Below are 18,043 nucleotides of genomic sequence, written 5' to 3' on the forward strand. Positions count from 1 at the left end.
ACACTCTCACTATGTCTCTTCGAAAGGACCGTTTACAAAACCCCCCTATCCACTTTCTCAACAATCCTCTGGAAGAAGTCTTTTCCTTCAAGCTTCTAGGTCTCACTATCTGCCATGACCTTTCATGGGAAAGTCACATTTCCAACCTCGCCTCAAAAGCCAGTCGCCGACTGGGAATCCTCCGTCGTGCTAAGTCCTTCCTGGGCCCTCTTGAGCTCCTGACCACTTACAGAGCTTTTGTCCGTAGCCTGATGGAGTACTGCTCTCCCCTCTGGGCTGGTGCTCCTGCCTCCCACCTTTCTCGGCTTCACGCTGTCGAAACCAGGGCATTTAAGATCATCGGCATCTCCCGCAATGAAGCTGAGTCTTTGGGCCTCTCACTCAATCACCGCAGGTTGGTCGGTGGTCTTTCTGTCTTCTACCGACTCCTCTTCAGCCTTGCCCCCCCTGCTCTCTCTGCGATTTGTCCCCACCACATTTCCACAGGGCGCTGAAGGTCCGCCAACAACCCCCTTCTGGTAAAACTACCAAAATCACGAATCACTGCTCATCTTCACTCTTTCATTCCTCTTTTTTCCCGCCTTTGGAAAAAACTTCCTCACTCTATACTTTCCAATTCTTCCCTGCAGGCTTTCAAAACAGCTGTTCACCACCACCTCTTATCTTTCCCCATCCAAATCCTCGATCTTTTCTACCCCCAATAATCCACCCAAGCCCACTTCCTTCATTTCTCCTGCTTTCCTTCCTGAAAGTCCCTGAAATGTCCATCTTCTCTTCGCCATGTTCCCTGTCCCATCACCATCCCTCTCCCTTCCACAGTTCACCTAATGTGTCTGTTCCCCACTGTTTTGTCCCTTCCACTCCCGCCCCTCTTTTCTCATGCCTCCTTGCTGTGAGTTGTGTGTTAGCTCTCATACGATCCTCGACCAAGGTATACAAAAATAAATAAATAAATAAATAAATAAATTAGTATCTCCCGTGATGAGGCTGACTTTGTGTCTCTCAATCAGTCACTGCAGGCAGTTTTGTGATCTTTCTGTCTTCTGCCGTCTCCTCTCTGGCCTCGCCCCCCCCCCCACTCTGTCTGATATAGCCCCCCCACCCCATATTTCCACAGGGTGATCAAGGTCCACCAACAACCCCATTCTGGAAAAAAGTACCAAAATCAAGAATCATTTCTCACCTTCACTCTTTCATTCTTCCTTTTCCCCATATTTGAAACAATCTTCCACACTCTCTTTAATCCCACTTTCCCCAAGTTCTTCAAAACAGCTGCTTACCACCATCTCTTATCTTCACCACCATCGCCCCATCCAAAACCACGAACTTTTCTACCCCTACTATTCCACCTCAAACCCGCCTCCTTCAAATTCCTTGCTTTACTTCCTGAAAGTCTCTGTTTTGTAAAGACCTGAAAGTCCCTGAAATGTCCATCTTGTTTAACCCATGTACCCTGCCCCAATCCTCTTCCTTCCACAGATCTCCTCAAGTCTGTGTTCCCCACTGTTTTTTTTTTTCCCCCCCCTTCCCTCCCCCACCTCTCTTGTCCTGCTCACCTTGTACTTTCTGTACATTAGCTCTCAAAGGAACTTCGACAGTGTGTAAAAAATAATAATAATAATAATAATAATAATAATAATAATAATAATAATAACAATTTTAAAGCACATTTTCAAATTGATGCAGATGTCCTCTTTTCATAAATTTACGGAGCAGATAAATCTCCAAGATGTAACTGCACAAAATTATAATTATGATTGTTGTTCCAGGCTTGATTGGCTAATACCAATGTAAAATGGATATTCAGTCTCAAATTATGGATGAATTGTCTTGAGTGTAATTTTATTCTGATGAATAACATTTATTTTGATCAATTAGGGGAGGAGATTGCAAACACAAAAGCAAAAGTCATCTTGTCTTTTACGGCTGTTTCCACTTTTATGCCATTCATAGAAGAAATGTTGCGACGTAATATCACAAACAAACAATGGATTGCAAGTGAAAGTTGGATTGTTTCCTCAGTCATTTCAGCCAAGGATACCATAAATATGTTTCAAGGCACAATTGGTTTTGCTTTAAGCAAGAAATACATTCCAGGTTTCCATGACTTCCTCATTCAGCTCAGACCAAGTCGACAAAATGTGAATATAGTGGCAAGTATTCAAGTAAAATTGTGAGAACATTCTTCCAGACATTATATAAAAAGTAAAACTAATTTTATTTAACAGGATGGGAAGACTTTCCACCATTTACATGAAATCAACAAAATTCGTGACAAGGAACTAATGGAGTCTCCAATGAAATGACGAATATTGAAACTATTAGGATTGTTGTTTTGTTCAACATGAGTTTGTTATTAATCTATTGTTTACTCTCTCTATCAATCAAGCAGATGAAGCATCAAAATTCAAATGAAAAGCAAATAAACAAAAAGTTCACTTTTAACCAAACTATTTCTGTATTGATGAATCTTGGTTCAACTGCTTCAGACATGCGTCCGAGCAAAACAAAGCTTCTGTACGGGATGGAACATGTATCAGTGAACATGTTCTTGTTGGAATTTTGGGAGCAGACTTTCGATTGCACATGGAATCAAAGTGATGACACTTCCCAACGGTGCACAGGAAGCGAAAATTTGGAAGCAGCCGATACAGAGCTTACTGACGTATCTCATCTTGATGTCAGTTACAACGCGTATATGGCTGTATATGCGATCGCAAAGGCTTTGCATAATCTTCAGTTCTGTATGCACGTGAAAGGCATTTTATTCAATATTTCTTGTGGAGATATTCTGAGTTTTGAGCCTTGGCAGGTGAGAATGCCATGAGGTCAAATTGTTGTTGTTTTGATGTATTACAATGAAGATACTTTATTCCTCAATTCATGACGTTAAAATTTGTAGTTATATTTTGTGAATGGATTATTGGGGTGTTTTAAAGTAAAATTATGAAAGCTGACATCAAATTCCAGTTCACTGTTATCCCTGCCACAACCTTTTCATGTATACTATACAATAGACTACACTCCTTCACTGAAAGATTAAAACCTTACTGCAGTTCTTACTCTCCTCTTTTTTACCCTCAGGGTATAGCTCCTGGTCCCATCACTGTTCATTCTGATTGTAAAGTATTGTGCACTTTGTTTGCCTTTTGCCTTCATTTTCTTAAAAAATCTAAATAATTTCCCCTCATAATTGCCTCCTTTCTTCTGTGAAAGGTTGTGTGTCTTTCATCTTCCATTTCTGCCACTCTGCATAGCTTGGTCGAAGAAGCCACAGAATCTACTAATATGTGTGTGTGTGTATGTGTGTGTGTGTGTGTGTGTGTGTGTGTGTGTGTGTGTGTGTGTGTGTGTGTGTGTGTGTGTGTGTGTGTGTGTGTGTGTGTGTGTGTGTGTGTGTGTGTGTGTGTGTGTGTGCGCGCGCGCTTTGTTCATAAGTCATAACATATTCTCGTGGGTGTTGTTCATAAGTCAGAACATATTCTCTCTGATAACTCCCCTACCCCTATCTCGATCTCAATCTCTATCTGTATCTGTCCAATATTTGTTCTACCCCCTCTCAATATAGTGCAGCACCACCCTCCCATATTTCCTCTCTCATTCTCCCATCCCTTTCTCTCTCTGTCTGTCTGTCTGTCTCTGTCTGTCTCGGGACATATCCAGAGGACGATTATGTCTGGACGGTGTTTGTATCTGGATGTGTTCGGACAAGGTTATTTTTCAAAACGCATCCAGGCAGTGTAGTCTCCAGACAGCTTTCCTCCGGACGCGTCAGGGCAGTATTTATGTCTGGATGGGAATTTGTCTCCGGACTTGTCCGGACAGGTTTTTGTCTCCATCAGGGAGTTTGTCTCTGGGCCGAGTTAATCGTATGACTAGTAGAAAATGGATTTCAGACATTATTTTGCTTCCATCCTCACTGTTATTCTCTGCAGAATCATTTTGTTGAAACATTCTGAATCGGAATTAACTCTCCACCACATGTCTGCCTTCCGTTCATCTCACCTCATACTGTCTTCCCTTCCCCCACCCCGACTCGCTTCCCCTCCCTCCTCTCTCATTCCCCCCCCCCCCACCTCTTCACTCTCCACACTGTCTCCCGCAACCGTCTCTCCTTCTTCCTCCCTCTTTTTCTCCCTCCGTCCCCTTTAGTATTCCCGTCAGCAAAGCGATGTTTGGTATTTGCAAGGATAAATAATAAGTCAATATACTTTATTATGGACCTCAACCAAAAATTATTCCACTCATCGGATGGATATGAATCTGGAACTTAACCAAAATCGATTAGGCTTGTTCTTGTCTCATAACCAACTTATCTACCCACCTAGTTATGTCTTAATCCATCGACAACTTTTTGAAATATCATGTTATTTTGAAAATAACATCATCATCATCATCAAATGATGTTATATTTGAAATATCATGAAATATGATATCGCTTCTGGCTCTGGCTCTCAATTATGAAGAATCATGTGAAAAATTTTAATATCCAGATCCCAAGTTTCACAAAATCGAATGATTTCGTCCTTGTCACACCAACCTGTGTGACAACATTTCGTCTGAATCCATCCATCACGTTTTGAAATATCCTGCTCATAGACAGACAGAAAGACACACTCACAGACAGTCAGCTGAAAACACAACTTCCACCCACATTTGGTGGTGGAGGTAATTATTTATAATTTTGTTGAACGAAACTTTATCACATATGATATACAGTATGGGGATTGTATTATTATATTCCTGAGGAAGAGGACTACTTCACCAATGTTTGCATTCACACATGTTTTAGCTTTTGTTTTATCTCAGGAATGTCGAATTTATCAACAACCTCGGTGATTTGGTGAAGTTTGATAAAAATGGAGATCCATCTGGAAACTCGTATGAATTGATAAACTGGCAATTAGATGAGAATGGCCAAGTGCAGTTTAAAGTTGTTGGTGATTTTAAGTCATCAGCACCTCCAGAGAAACAACTCCACATTACCAACAAAACGATCGTATGGAACAATGGAACACACAAGGAAAGTAGTTATTTAGTAATCTGTGATACTGATATTTAGTTATTTAGTAATTCTTTATTTAGTAATCTGTGATTTATATGTCTGTGTGCATGAATGAACAGCCATTGCCATTGAGAGTGAGTTTGATGGCAAATTCAGTTTGTAAGTTTATCTGTAAATAATTTTGACCATGTTTAAAAGTAAAAATTAAGTTATCGTGTTCATTAAATCATGTATTTATTTAACAGGTTCCAAGGTCTGTTTGCAGTAATCCTTGCAAACCAAGTACAAGGAAAGTGAGACGAAAAGGGAAACCTTTCTGTTGTTTTGACTGCATTCCCTGTGGTGATGGAACATACTCCAACACAACTGGTATTGCCCTTCGAATTAATAATCAAGTACGGTTCCACATTTGGGCCATGTTTAAGCCTCTGTTTTTAAGCTGTCCTCGAAGGCTCATGGAAAAGCTTTTTCAAATTTGCATGACAGACAAAGACATTATATTAATTTCACTTCATTTACAAGGATAAGAGTATACAATCGACAAAAACAATTCGTTTATGGGAATTAAACCTTGGTACCTAACATCACTGGCCAGGGGTTCAATTGGAATCCCAAGAGGCCAACTCAAGTTTTTCTCATTCTGTGGTTGAATCCACACATTGTTACAATCATACAATGTGCAAACTGGTCGAAATAATAATATAACCTAAAGTATAGTCACTTCATTTATTCATATATTTCAAAGGGCGTGTCAGAGAATAGTGATGACAAAATTATTGATGAAATATTGTAATCACACGTGCTCATTAGAGAGATTAATTAATCCCAATCTGCAAATACATGGAGAAATGAATGGAAAAGAACGAAGATTACAGTAGCAAATCATTGTTGGGGGGGGGGAGAGACTCAAAAAATAATGGACCTCGGGAAGAATAAGAGCAAGGAGAGGATACAGGTCATGGACATGATGGATAAAGAAGCAAATTCGCAGTCACAGAAGGAGAAGTAAAAACTGGAAAACTGTAAAGAGGTGGACCGAGTGAGAAATGAAGGGAAACAAGATCATGATTGTGACTGGAGAATGACCTGGGATGATGAGGTGTAGCATAATTGAGTCCCTGGAGGGCGCATGATATTGAAGAGAGTGAGGAAGTTTATTCCACAGATTGGTAAAAAGAGGAACGAAATAGTGAAGGTGAGCATTTTTCTGGATATTGGGAGTTTCGTAGTTACGACGTTACTGGCATATCGTGTGGGGCCTGCAATAACCAGGTGGAGACAGCACATATACTCCAGAGGGTGTAAGATCAGAAAGGAGTGAGAAGACAGAGAGCAATGACTTTTCGGCAATGCAGAAGTGATAGGGTCAGAGATTCACCTTCGTCGAAGGAGATTCCAATTATATTGAAGGCATTGGTTTCTATGGTGTCAAGCTGAGCAAGATGTGAGCCTCACTCTTTATGACAACAATGCAGAAGGGAGAGCAGTAATCCATAAAGCTGTGGATGAATGCTTTGTCGATGAACAAGAGTTCAGGTGTGCCAAAAATGAATTTGCATGATGGAAGATGCCCAGTCAGTGAGTGGTTTAAGAGCCCAACTTGGAATTGTGTCTGCTCAGGAGGCCTGAAAGTTTGTGTAACTGATCTTATTCAAGAGGATTGTTAAGAAAGTGGATAGGAAGGTTTGTCACATGATATTTTGAGAGAGGAATGAGAGTTATTAATGTGTCTGCATTGAGACATATTCCACGTGTTGGACCAGTTTATGATTTTTATCAAGGTCTGTCTAGAGGGAAGAGGTGGCTGCCTGCCTATCTGAGAGATGAGCGATGCTACGGTAGAGAGTGAAGTCAATGAATCAAGGGGGAAGCTGTGAAGAGTGGGAAAATGGGATACAGCTTAGTGAAGCTTCCAGTGCACACCACAGTGGAGCAAAGATAAAAGCAGGGTATTCCAGGGAGTTGAAATGATCATTCATGAAGATGAGAAAGAAGATGGGGCCTAAAACACTCCTCTGGGGCACACAAACCTTGACAAGAAGAGGAAATGAAAACATCCCATTGAAAGCCTCATGTTGGCTACAAGGACAGAGCAAGTCAGTAAGCCATGTGTGGAGTCGGATTTGGATGCTGTCGGCAGAGATTTTTGAGAGGAAGACAGGGTGCCAGACAGTATTTAATTCTCTAGATAAACTGCATGGCCAAAAGTATGTGGGCACCTGCTCGTCCAACATCTCATTCCAAAATCATGGGCATTAATATGGAGTTGGTTCTCCCCCCCCCCTTGCTTCCATAATAGCCTACGCTCTTCTGGGAAGTCTTTCCACTCGATGTTGAAACATTGTTGCAGGGATTTATTTCCATTTAGCCAAAAGAGCATTAGTGTGGTCAGGCACTGATGTTGGGCGATTAGGTCTGGCTCGCAGTCAGTGCTCAAATTCATCCCAAAAGTATTCATTGGAGTTGAGGACAGGGCTCTTTGCAAGCCAGTCAAGTTCTTCCACACAGATCTCGACAAACCATTTCTGTATGGACCTCACTTTATACATGGGAAAATTGTCATGCTGAAACACGAATGGGCCTTCCCCACCTGTTGCCATAAAGTTGGAAGCACAGAATCGTCTACAATGTCATTGCATGATGTAGCATTAAGATTTCCCTTCACTGGAACGAAAGGTCTCGGCCCAAACCATGTAAAACAGTCCAACAGCATTATTCCTCCTCCAACAAACTTTACAGTTGGCACTATGCATCCAGGAAGTTAGCGTTCTCCCGGAATCTGCCAAACTCAGATTATTCCTTCAGACTGCCAGATGGTTAAGCGTAATTAATTACTCCATAAAACGTTTTTCCACTGCTTCAGAGCCCAATGGCTGTGAGCTTTACACCACTCCAGCCAAAGCTTGGCATTGCACATAGTGATCTTAGGCTTGTGTGCAGCTGCATAGCCATGGAAACCCATTTCATGAAGCTCTTGATAAACAGGGCTTGCGTTGATATTGCTTCCAGAGTCAGTTTGAAACTCGGCAGTGAGTGTTGCAACTGACTCTCGGCTATTTTTCCGCACTACGTGCTTCAGCACTCTGTGGTCACATTATGTGAGCTTGTTTGGCCTATTACTTTGTGGCTGAGCTTTTGTTGCTTCTCAATGCTTCCAATTTGCGGCTGTGCTGTTGTTACTCCGAGTTGTTTCCACTTCACAATAACAGCAATTGCAGTTTACCAGGGCAGCTCAAGCAGGGCAGAAATTTGACAAACTCACTTGTTGGATAGGTGGCATCCTATGATGGTGCCACGTTGAAAGTCACTGAACTCTGCAATGTGGCCCATTCCACTGCCAATGTTTGTCTGTGGAGAACACGTGGCTGTGTGCTGATGTTATATACCTGTCAGCAATGGTTGTGGCTGAAATCGCTGAATCGACTCATTAGGAGGGGTGTCCGCATACTTTTGGCCATGCCGTGTCTGGATCAAATGCCTTGATATTCGGCCTGAGAAAGAGTGCCACCTTCCATTTGTGGTGGAGGAGATGCAGCATGTCCAAGTTAGAGTGTCTTGGTCTGAATCTGACCAATTGGTTTGAAAGCAGACCATTGGAGAAAAGGAAGGATTTGAAGTCAACCACGATTAAGGATTCCATGACATCACTAAGAGTAATCGTGAGTCAGCTGATATGTCTGCAGTTAAGGACATCAGTGTTTGCACCATTTTACATTATACACTCAAGTTGGCTGACTTCTCGAGAGAGCAGGTTTGCAGGACACTTTCACTGATGCCCCTTGAATCGGTTGCAAGAAACTTCTCCACCTTCTCAGTTGAAAGAGACACAGAGCCCACGAGTAGTTGATTGGGATTCGGTCGAGTCGGTTTTGAGAACGAGGGGTTGGGGACACAAAATTTGAAGACAAACACAAAATTGAGGCATACGATCATCTCATGTGCATAGTCAGCTGTGGTGACATTCGAAGGGATCAATTGGGAACTTACTCCCAAGACAGATGGATGATGTTATTTTCAGATATTTGAGGAATTAGACAAGTATGAATGTTGATTCTTGATTTTGGCGAATTGTTGTTTTCTATCTCTCCAGATATGAAAATGCACTTGTTGGCTTTTTGGAGTGATCTTAGTTTGCTCTCAGTCAGATTATGCCTTCCAGCAAGGGACAGAAAGATGATGCAAGCCAAATGCCTCACAATGTTATTCAGTGTTCCTTGTGCAGTTGGAACGATTGGAGAACTGAAGACGAGATGGGATGAATGTTTGCACAAGAAAGAGGAATATTGTGTGGAAAAAAATCCTTGAGCGAGTTAATGTAAGGGGTGGCAGATATAGGAGACCATTTCAGAAATAAGATGGCACTTGCAGTCCATGCCAATCTGCCTGAGTGAATTGCCAATGTCTCCGGCACTGAAACACCTCTCGGAAAATAGCCAGAAATATGTTGTCTCTCAAAAGCACATGGTCAGTCAAAACAATTTCAGCAGAGTTAGAACAGGAGACATTAGTAGGAAAATTGGTCATGACCAAGTTCAAAAGGGAGGAATTTCCATTGCAGAGTTGACGGATTGTCAAGTCCATTGAATCAAAGAAGTCTCTTTGCTGAAATGCCGTGGTTGGTGAGAGAGATACCAACATCCTGACAATTGACAAATTAAATCATCACATATGAGGAAGAAAGAGATGAGTGAATAAAGGTTGCTCCATGTTGTCTGAGAGTAGATCGAGTCATCAGTGTTTGAAAGATGGTTAAACACACAGACAAACAAGAAGTGGTGGTGGAGGGGAAGTACTCCTGGGGTTTGTGAGCTGTAAGATCAGTAAATAAAACATTTGTCGGGGCTGAAAACACTTCCGTACACCCATGAAGGAATGGGGTTGGAGACTATTTAATATTATCTTTCACATAGCTACAAAGGCTAAGGCACCAGAGAGTGATTAAAAAAAATTAAAATCAAACTTTTTTTAAAATTCAATCTTTTTTTTTATGAAAACACTCCCCAGCACTCTCTGATGAACTGAAAGTTTGAAGAAGATCTGTTTGGCTATCTCTGAGAAAAATGGCGACACACACACACAGGCAGACATACAAACATCTCTTTTAGTCTACGAGATGGAAGTCAACATCCAGGAGAGAGACAGGAATCAGGGAAGTCTGTGGGAGGAAGGACTCTGGGTTCATTTGTATACATTACATAGTTGAGGCTCTTGAAATAGTTAGAGCTGAAAGGAAGGGGGGAAAGGAAGCAGAAAGGAAGGAACAACAACTGCAGGGTAGAGTTGAGAGTGAGAGTACGATCAAAGTGAGGGGGGAGAACAATTCATTTGGTGAAGAAGCTACATAACAAGTGACAACTAACAATCAAAAAGAGGTGACAGACGGGGGATTACAATAAACTGGAAAAGGTGAGTTGTTACCTCCACCGCCGAAGCTGAAGGAGGTTGTGTTTTCACCCCTCTCAGTCTGTTTGTTTGTCTGTCTGTCTGTTTGTGTGCATGATATCTCAATAAGTTGTGTATGGATCCGGATGAAATTTTGGGGACAGCTTCGGGTCATGCAAAGGATGCACTGCTTAGATTTTGGTGATGATCCGTATCTGGATCTGACAACTCCAAATTTTAAGTGATTCTTCACCATTGAGAGATCTGGCAAAAACGATATATAGCACAGTATCTCAAAAAGTTGTGTCCTAATTCGGACTAAACTTGGATAACAAGTTGGGTGTGTGGCAAGGATGAAATTGTTCGAGTTTGGTGAAGATCTGAGTCAGAATCTGAATGAGAATTATGTAATTTTTAAAGTGATTCTTCACCATTGAGAGATAGGGCCAAAAACGAGATACAGCATGATATTTCAAAAGATGTTTGGACAGATATGTTCTCGTGGATCAGGCAATGTGTGACGGAGGTATGTGCTCAACCAAGTGCCCTTCTAGTTTAGAAATTGGATAATTTGAAGTGGAAGAGAACATGAGTTTGGATTGGGATTATCTGAGGTAGTGGTGAACCCATTTCTTGAAGCCCCACAGGGAATAATGAGACAAAACAGATGGAGGAAGTTGGTTCTACAGGCAATATAAAAACGGAATAAATGGGCATCGGTGGGCAGCGAGTCCATTCAGCAGATGATATCTGGTTTATCGGCAGTGGCCTACATTGAAAGATGTCAGATTGGAGTGGAGGCCTCAGATGTTTGAGGTCCATGCAGTTATGGACAGGGAAGGAGCACTATTGGCAGGGTTTCAGAAATGTGGAGGGGGATTGTGGTAATTTTAAACAGGGATGGGGCAAGTGAGACACTGACAAAAGACAAGGTGGAGGGGAAACTAGGAGAGGAAGTGTGAGAGGGGAATATGAGTGGAGGGGGAAGTGGAAAAGAGTGGGATGAGGGGGAAGCAAGAAGGGAGCTGGTGAGGTGGAAGGACGCTGAAGAGGGGACACAGAGAACGGGTGGAGTTGGGAGGATGTGGGCAAAAAGAGACAATGACAGTGAGGGTACTGACATTGTGGGGATTGACACCATTAATGGCCATGAAGGCTGAAGAAGATAAAACAGATCAAGTTGTTTGGACAGAAGTTCATGAATAAAGCATCTGCACAAAGAACCTACATCAACTAATAAACCACTAACTTATTGAGGATTGAAGTGACCATTGTTTCACTTTTTTCCTCTTTTAAATGGAAATGCAAATATGGGGATCAGATATATGGAACAAAATCTCACAATTTTGTCAGTTATTTTTAGCTTATCTGGAATTTACAATCCAGATAAGGAATTGTCATTGCTCACCATCCGTCTGTCCACCTCCTTTTTTGACATCACCAGCCAAACATCTTGGTAGATCCAGATGAAATTTGGTTCATCATCGTTCCTCTCATGGCTGGTAACAAGGATTACAAACCTTGTTCTGGTCAGAATACTTTAATTCGCTGAAAATGGCCGACAGTAAATTTCTTCAAAAATCTTCGCCAGACCCACCAGTCAGAATGCGACCAAATTTGGGTGACAACATTAGGCCAGGATCGGGATGTTAAATTGTGGAGGTCACACCAATCACATGACCAGAAGTGTGTCAAAATGGCAGATCAGTTCATGTGAGGGAGCATGTTCCAGAGTAGGGCATCACTGTATCCACTTTCCACTGGAACTCCAGCATAAAGTATGTCCATCCCTCAGGTAGATGACTAGCCTATCCCCATCTACTTGAGAGGCCGATCAACCTGCTATAACCATGAGTAACGTGGAGGCCAATTCATGAATCACGTGGAGCCTCTTGTATTGACCTCCTCCACTCATGAGGCTCCATCGCTGAGAGAATCTGGTGAGCAGGACCAGCATCGGGAAATGGGGCCACATGTCCTTCCAGGTGCATTTAATGCTCATGGACCAAACAGGCAACAAATCCAATCTTAGTCTCTCTCATCAATCGCTTGTTGGAAAAAAAAAACTTGACCCGAGATAGAGCCAAGGATTCTCTGAAGAGACCTGGTACAGACGGAGTTAAGTCTCCATCTCAGATCCCTATTCAGGGTCTCAGTTTCACATCAGTAGAGGAAGACCGGAAGCAACAAGGACCTGAAGACTCAGACTTTCATACTTCGGCATTGGTATGAACAGCACCACACCCCATGGTCCAGTGAATCCATGACTTTCCAGGCCCAATGCAGATATCAATGACCTCTGGCTCACAGCCAGCAGAGACATCAATATCACTGCCAAAGTCAGTGAATATCTCCGTGACATCAACATCCTCAACTCAAATGGGTAGAGACAAGAAAGCAGCATCTAAAATGTCAACTAAAGCCTGGATCTTAGTCTTGGCCTAGGAAACCCATAATCCCAGCGACTCAGCCTCCTCATTCAGCACCTCTGAGTGACCCCGAAATGATATGAAGAGTCTCGGCAAAGATGCATGGTCTACGGACTCAAGGTCAGAGATCTTGACATCCCCAAACAATTCACCACAGCTTGATCTCACCAACATCCTCCCCAGAATCCAGTCTTTACAAGCGTTGAAAGTGTGGGGTCTATTGCACACCCTTGACGAACTCCTGTAACAACTGGAAATAAATCAGAGATGGTATCACCAAATCGCACAGCACTCTCAGTACCAGCGTCGAGTTCAGACATCAGAGCGATCATTTTTGGTGGCACCACACGAAGAAAGAGAATCCTGAAGAGGGCATCCCAATTCGCTGCATCAAAAATACTTTGCAGAGATCAACATTGGCTGCAAGCAGCCCCTGCCGAAACACTTGTCTGCATTCGGTTAGGACCCGAAGAGCAAGGATACAGTCAATTGTTGACCTCTTTTGTGTAAAGCCTGACAGCTTGGGTCAGACAGACAGATGGTGGCAGACTCCATGAATAATTATCCGAGCAAAGACTTTGCCCAGCACTGAGAGCATTGTCACCCTCAGTAGTTGTTACAGTCGTGGCGATCACCCTTCGCTTTCCAGAGAGCACAAAAAAGCCTCTCTTTTAGTCAATTGGAATGATGCCTATGTTTTTAACAGAGCACAGAACTGCATACAACTCCATGAGTACAGCATCTCCTCCAGCCATGAGAAGTTCAGCTTGGATGCCAGAATCCCAGGAGCTTTACCCCATTTCAACCAGTTCACCACAGCCTGTTTCCACAAAATAAGGTTATCCACAATTGTTCAGAGGGTCAGTAAGAGGAATAGTAATACCCCTGAGATCCAAATCAAGAGATGTTGGGTTAGCCTGGTAAATTGCACAATTCAAAATGGCTGACTTCGTTACTTTTGGGGAAAATCGTGTAAACTGCTCACAAAATCATCTTCTCCAGACCACCAATGTTACCAAATCTAGGTTACAACATGAGGAAAGCGTCCTGATTTTTGATTTTTTTAGTGTACACTATTGAGGCTCATATAAGAGCCAACACAGAGAAACAAACAAGGGGAACAGGACAAAAGAGGGGTGGGAGAGTGAAAAAAAAGTGGTGAACAGGGACTTGAGGAGATCTGTGGAAGGGAGAGGGATGGGGCAGGGTACACTGGGTAAACAAGATTGACACTACAGGGACATTCAGGTCCTTACACAACATGGACTTTCAAGAAGGAAAGCAGTGAATTTGAAGGCATGCCTTTCAGGTGGATCTGCAGTGGTGGAAAAGATTGTGGTTTTGGATGGGGGAAGAGAAAAGATATTGGTGAACAGCTGTTGTGAAGACCTTGTGGGAAGAGAGGGATTGAAGGGAGTGTGGAAGTTTGTTCCAAAGGTGGGAATAAAGAGGAATGAAAGAGTGAAGGTGAGCAGTGATTCTCGATTTTGGGAGATTTACCAGAATGGGGTTGCTGGCAGTCCTTGAGTGCCCTGCAGAAATTTTTTTTGGGGGGCATATCTCAGACAGTGCGGGGGGAGGGGCGAGGCCAGTGAGGAGACATTGGGTAGACAAAAAGACCACCGAGTTGCCTGCGTTGAGAGAGTGAGAGATCCAAAGACACAGCTTCTTCGCGGGATATGCCAATGATCCTAAATTCCTTGGTTTCCACAGCGTGAAGCTGGCAAAGGTGAGGTGCGAGCATGAAGGTAAAACATACACTCGAGCACAAACAAGCCTATCAATTGTGCTCATTAGACTGAAGCCGCTGTGATGCGTATCCACAATTATGTGTATATATATATATATATATATATATATATATATATATATATATATATATATATATATATATATATATATATATATATATATATATATATATATATATATATATATATACTAGCAGGGATACCCATGCTCCGCACAAGAATCCCGTGGATGACGGCGGGTCTGAAGGAGATGTCACAGTTAATTGTAAAATTGTAGAGGCTGCCACCATTATTATTTTTTTTCATCACCATTATAATATTATATTTTCCCCACCATGTTTTATATGCAGAAGACTCGAGTTCAAAAATGTTAAAATTTATTGCCGCATCAGATAAAAAACCATAAAGCCTCAACAATGTGAGGCTGGTTTCATGTCATCATTTGCGACTTAATTTATACGCGGGCACAACCCAGCCTGGCCCAGCGTATTTGATTTATTTACGTCTGTTATCCTGATAAAAATTATGTTATATTATATATACGAATTTACAACGAACCTACGCCCATCACCTTTCTATAAAATATCGACATAGCCGAAAACCATTTAATGATAAAATATTATACACATACGCCATACGCTATCACCATTCTATTTATATCTGCAATATGTATATATACAAACCACCACCACCATTTTTTTTATTTCCCACCACCATTTTTATTTTTCACCAGCAACATGTATTTCCTTCATCGCACATCCTATTCCCGTTGATGAAATAACTGAAGAAGCTCAATAATTTTAGTGGAGTGCTCGAGGATTAACAATATTTGATGTCTTCCCCTCTTTGGCCAATATGTATAAAGCCTCCGATGACCCCACGCTGGAGCATCCCACATACAACTGAACATGGCAAAAACAAGGAGTGGATAATTCCAGCCCTGCTACTTTCAATGACTGTCCTTGTGCCTTATTGATAGACATCGCAAAGCACAGGCATACAGGAAATTGTAGTCTCTTAAATTAAATCGTTGAATTTGATGGATTGAGTGGAATTCGCGGAATGAATACTTCTCCTTTCGCACATCATGTCATGATAGAGGGCTCAATTACATGTGGTAGTAATCTTTTCACAATCAGTTTAGTTCCGTTGCAAAGTTTTGGTGCATCTAGATTACGTAATAACATAATAGGACATCCAATTTTTCACGACAGATTGTAGGGAGGAAATCCTGGTAATTCCAATGAGTTTAGAAATTCTGTGGGATAATGTATGGCTTGCTCAGTATCCAGTGTGGTGTCAATAGACTTGTGGCTATGTTGTTCGCCTGGAAGTACTTGTAATAACTGATGGTGTATTACACCGACTGTTTCATTCAGTGGAGCCAGGATTGTTCTTTCACAGAGCCACTGAATGTTTTTGTAATTAGTCGCTAAATTTGGATACACATGAGCCTCTAATTCTTCCATAGATGAAACTATTGTACCACAGTCATTGGGAATAGAAATTACATCATTTGTGTTCGGGATTTCACCATTTCCAAGTTTGAGAAGTAATTGTGCGAAATTGCCAGCATCGAAATCACCATATAATTTGACCCTCATATTTGTTGTTAGATGGATAGTTTGTACGAATGTCCAGAGGTGTGAAGATTTTATACTGGCTTTCGTTTAATCAGCTGGAGTGCCACGGTTTACTACAGTAAAAGTTTCTCTGAAATCGCCAGAAATAACCAGCGTAACTCCACCTATAGGCAGGTCTACTCCTCTTAAATCTCGCATAGTTCTATCTAATGCTTCGAATGCATCCTCAGGCGACATCGTACTTTCATCCCAAACTATGAGGTCACAATTTTTCAGCACTTTTGCTGCTTCAGTTTGTTTTCCAATGCCACAAACCGGATATTCCTTTGTAGCAAAGTCGCGAGGCAATTTGAAAGCAGAATGTGCTGGGCGGCCACCTGAAAGTAGTGTTGCAGCTATACCGGATGAAGCAACGGCTAATGCGATCTTTTTCTGACTCCTCATCTTAGCAAGCAAAAGGTTGAGGAAAAATGTTTTGCCAGTACCACCCCGGGCATCCAAGAAAAATATCACACCACTTCCCTCTTGAACCGCTTCCGAAATCAGTTGATATGCATCACTCTGATCCTGTACCAGAAGCGGCTCATTGTCAGAAATAAACTTTGCGAGAGTATCTGTGTTGTAGTTTGTTTCACGGAACCATTCTCTACTGATGGTTGCGCTTTCATACCTATAAGAAGAGGGAAGTCTCCACTTAGTTAAATCTTTCCCGCTCATGTATAATACCAAATCTTCAATGTATATCAGAGCCTCATTGAACATATCTGGTGTGTACTGGATGTTCTCTTGGGGATGTTCTCTTTGGACTCTGTTTTTTCCATCCTCAGACAGGGCCTCTTTGTGAATGTCCCATAGGCTCTTGGGATCTGACATCTCACACGCATTTATCATCATAGCAAATACATACCTCATGGTCAATGGGGATTGAGAAACAGTTGCCTCTTCAAGCGTGGCGTTCCAATGGGCATCGTCTTCTAGGAGTCCGAGGAGATTGCAAGCCTCACGGAATGTGCTGCAAATTTGCCCGTCCACTCTTCTCAGGTCTATGAAACTCACTGGACCTCATTTCACATGCAGGAGGAGGCGGACGCAGAAACACTCAATATTATTGGGATGTACTGTGTACACTCGACCCACTGCGTCAGATTTGTAAATACCAGGATATTCTGGAACTTCTCAACCTTGCTTCCTCCTGTTCCAACGTTTCTGACTCCAGTTCCAAGTGAAATACATTGGCACCTGAGCATACAGTAGAGTTCGAGCAAAGTCATCAATTTCGCATTGTTTGAAAAATGCCAGTAAGTTAGAAATTGGAGGTTCTTCCGCTCGTTGTTGGACATTTTGATCTGTAAAATAAACTCTCTGTCCGTTCTCAAGGTGAATTGTCAGGAGAATAACTGGAGGAAACCTGCCAGTAATGGGGAAGTTCAATATCCTCCATATGGCTTCATTGCTGCATATATATCGACCATTTTAATATTTTTGAACCTCGTTGATGTTGTTTCTCTCAATGGTGACTACGGCTTGATCACTGCCCTTGTGAATGTATTTGCATATGTATTTGATAGCTTTTACACAATTGCAGTACTCAATGTTGTTATGTGCACTGAAAAAAGTGGAGAGTCATGGGATATATGGAACTATCCATTGATTATCAACAACGACAGGTTCAAGAATATCGTGAACTTTAACCGTTGTTTCAAATCCACCATCATCAGGTGCCCGCCGACGATGCAACGGATATCCATCTTTATCCGACTGCGTTTCATGGAGGAGTTCTCTGGGGAAACTCTTTCCACATTTTCCATTTCTCATACAGGGTGCCTTGCTATTTATTACCCCACATGGACCATGGATCACATGACGTTTCACAATAGCGTACAAAAATGGATC

The sequence above is a fragment of the Eptatretus burgeri genome, chromosome 1 (genome assembly GCF_056783735.1).
Source record: "Eptatretus burgeri isolate ZD-2024b chromosome 1, Ebu_testis_v1, whole genome shotgun sequence".
Taxonomy (NCBI): domain Eukaryota; kingdom Metazoa; phylum Chordata; class Myxini; order Myxiniformes; family Myxinidae; genus Eptatretus; species Eptatretus burgeri.